The sequence below is a fragment of the Macaca mulatta genome, chromosome 9 (assembly GCF_049350105.2).
Source record: "Macaca mulatta isolate MMU2019108-1 chromosome 9, T2T-MMU8v2.0, whole genome shotgun sequence".
NCBI classification, from domain to species: Eukaryota; Metazoa; Chordata; class Mammalia; order Primates; family Cercopithecidae; genus Macaca; species Macaca mulatta.
This window is the reverse complement of record NC_133414.1, coordinates 30,341,108-30,344,705: the sequence shown is the minus strand read 5'-3', so window position 1 is coordinate 30,344,705 and position 3,598 is coordinate 30,341,108. Positions and strand designations below refer to the sequence as shown.

General features: G+C 44.7%; 1 pseudogene; it reads right to left on the bottom strand.

Moving 5' to 3' along the window:
• Window positions 1,390–1,854, bottom strand: LOC693460 (ribosomal protein L22 pseudogene; annotated as a pseudogene).

Below are 3,598 nucleotides of genomic sequence, written 5' to 3'. Positions count from 1 at the left end.
ACAGATCAGGAGCTCACCATCCCTCTGACTTCATCTTGTCCCTCCCTGTCTCTCACCACACTTCAGCTTTCCATCCTCCTGTCTTCTCCCCAGACAGGCTGGGCTTCCTTTCCTCTTCTTCCCGCCTCAGGACCTTGGCACTTGCCTTATCTTCTGCCTCTGCCCCACGCTGAATGATGGGTTCCTTCTCATCGTTCTTGCTCAGCCCCAGTATCTTCTCAGACAGAACACAACCACCCTGGATAAGGGGACACATCTCCGGTCCCTGCTCTGCCACCCCTCCCTCAGCCTTTCCTAGCCTTTGTCTCCATCAGAAACAATTTGGTGCTATTATAAATGGTCTATTATCTGTCTCCTCAACAAGAATGCAGCCTCCACAACGGCAAACTCTTGTCTCTCTTGTTCATCTAAAAATATTTGTTGGTTGAATAAATTAGGTGATAATGTAACTCCTGATAAGGGCGAAATATTGTAATAATAGGAATACTCCATTCCCTCATATGTGGGTAAATGAAGACATCAGATTCATGTGCTGGGTGTTTACTGAAGTCCTTATGTTGCCTGGCCCCTGGTTTTGGGCTCCCTGCTGTTCTCTCCCTTAGCCAATATCCCTTGGTTGTATCGGAGCCAGGTTGAGCAGGCGAGAACAGACATCCAGAGCTTCAAGGACATCAATCGCTGGGTCATGACATCAGTTTTGAAACTGGCCAGGGAAGAGTGCCGGGCCCCACTGCAGCCCCTCAATCAGTCTTCTTCCCCCACTGTCATGACTGAAACTTGCCCCAGCTTTTCAACTCAGCACCACGTCTTCCTGCCTCTAAGCCAAGCCCCGATTCCAGCGTGTGGGGCTGGTGCTTGGACACACTGTCTGCTTTGTGCTCCTGGCCTCCCATGGGATACTAAATTCTGCCCCCACTGGCTCCTGCCTCAAGAACTGCTTGTGGTCCTGCCATGAATGAAAGAATAAATGAATACATTACACAGAAACAAGATGCTGTCAGCTCACACCAACTCACGAGAGCACACGGCACGCATCTCTTTCCAGTTGCACATTCAGTGGCTTCCTTCACAGTGAGAGCTTGCAATACTCCACACTGGGAGTATTTATACCACAGAAATCAGCAAATGCTTCAAACCAGGACTATGCTTCCCCAGAGACCCAGTTGTTAAATATTTACCAGCACCCCACTGGCTGAAGTCTATCTAACGTGAAAAAGCTTCTGCTCTCTAGAGGCCTCCTGCTGCTCTGCAGACCGATCTAGAGGAATGTATCACCGGGAGGCCTCCATCCATCCCCCACCACCCAGGCCTGAGTTACCCTGGGCAACTGCCTGCTCAAATTTCTGTTCCTGATTCATGCAACCCAGGTTATTTCATTTTATTTTATTTTTTTGGTTCCCAAGTTTTATTCAAGAACTCATACAAAATATTCCGGATAAATGAAATTTAATCCTCATCTTCCTCCCCTTCTTCGTCCTGGTTAATCTGGAAGTCATGTAATTCGTAACTCTCTTTACTGTTAGCAACTATGCGCAACCAGTCACATAGATGATTATTATTCAAATATTTTTTGGTGAGATATTTCAAATACCATTTGGAGAAGGTCACCTCAGATGTCACGGTGATCTTGCTCTTGCTCCTTTCCATGGTCACCACCCCTCCACCAAGGTTCCCAGCTTTTCCGTTCACTTTGATCCTTTCTCGCAAAAACTGCTCAAAATTGGCAGCATCCATGATTCCATCTTCTACAGGGTGAGTGCAATCAAGAGTGAACTTCAGAACCTGCTTCTTTTTTTCGCCCCCCTTCGCCACAAGCTTTTTCACAGGAGCCATGGCAGCAGCGGAGTTAGAAAGGGCTGCAACCAGTTCATTTAACCGTAGTCCTCGCTCCTTGAATCCTCTCACTGTACACACTTGCCTTAGTTCAGGCTGCCTTCACAAAATACCTTAGACTGGATAATTTATAATAATAGAAATTATTTTGCACGGTTCTGGAGGTTGGGAAGTCCAAGAGCAAGGCACTGGCAGGTTCAGTGTCTGGAAAGGGCTTGCTTTCTGCTTCCGTGATGAGCTCTCATGTGGCAGAAGATGTGAATGCTGTGTCTGCCTATACTGAAACAGCAAAAAGGCCAAACAGGCTTCCTTGAGCTTTCTGAGGGCACTAATTCCACTCAGGACAGAGCCCTTATGACCAAATCCTAAAGGCTCCATCTCCTAACACTATTGCATTTGATGGGTTCTTTCTTTTCTTTTCTTTTCGTTTTCTTTCTTTCTTTCTTTCTCTTTCTCTCTTTTTTTTTTAAATGGGGTCTCACTCTGTTGTCCAGGTTGGAGTGCAGTGGCACAATCACGGTTCACTGCAGACTCAATCTCCCAGGCTCAAGCAATCCTCCCACCTCATCCTCCCAAGTAATTGGGACTACAGGTGCACACCACCATGCCCAGCTAATTAAAAAAATTTTTAATACAGACAAAGGTCTGACTATGTTGCCCAGGCTGGTCTTGAATTCCACACTTTAAGCAATCTTTCCGCCTCGTCCTCCCAAAGCACTGGAATTACAGGTGTGAGCTATCGTGCTTGGCCAGGATCATGTTATAACATAAATTGTGGAGGGACACAAACATTCACACCATAGCAGCACCCCACAGATAACCAGGTCTCATTGGCTTTGAGTCTTTAAAAAGCATCACAAATTCTGACAAATGTGCTAGGTACTCTACAAGATACTAAGAGAGACACAAAGACCAGCAAAATCCTTAATGCTGGAACATAACACAATATAATTTCAAGGGTACAAAAAAGAAAATCATTAGAGTTAATGTTCACTCTCTTTCTTCCAAAATTCTTTTCAAGATACTCTTCTAACCTTTCACAAACTCTAAATAAACAGCTTAGATCACTGATATTATCAAAGGTACTGGCACAGGTATGCAGTCTGTTGACCAGAAAAGAGAAAATGTCTCCAGGTGTCAGGAGGGGAGGCCCAATATCACATATTAATTACACACCACTTGGAGACACTCTTTATTCCTGGTCAGTTATATTGAGACCTCTGGTTACCAACTAAGGGAGGGGAAGAGTGATGATCAATAGCATCTAAGGGGCTTTTCATTTTTGTTTATTTATGTATTTATTTTTGAGACAGGGTCTCGCACTGTTGCCCTGGCTGGAGTGCAGTGGCGTGATCTCAGCTCACTGCAGCCTCAATCTCCCGGGTCCAAGCAATCCTCCCACCTCAGCCTCCCAAGTAGCTGGGACTATAGACGCACACCATGAGCCATGGTGTCCGGCCAAAGGGGCTTTTCAGAACTCTGGGTAAGCCTATCTCCTGGTAGCTACTCCCTTTCTTTGTGAAAAGTTGCTGCTTTAAAATATTGCATTGTTTATTTTACATGTGTTTATCTCTTATTTCCACAATTGGATTGTAGGTTCCTTAAAGAGAGAGATAGTGGCTTACATATTTTTTTACTTTTTTCAGGCTTCAGCAATGTTGATAACATTAAAATTAAAATTTTTCTATATGTCAAAAAAGAAAAAATAACTTTAAATACATTTTGGTTTTTTAGAGACAGGGTCTCTGTCACCTAGGCTACAGTG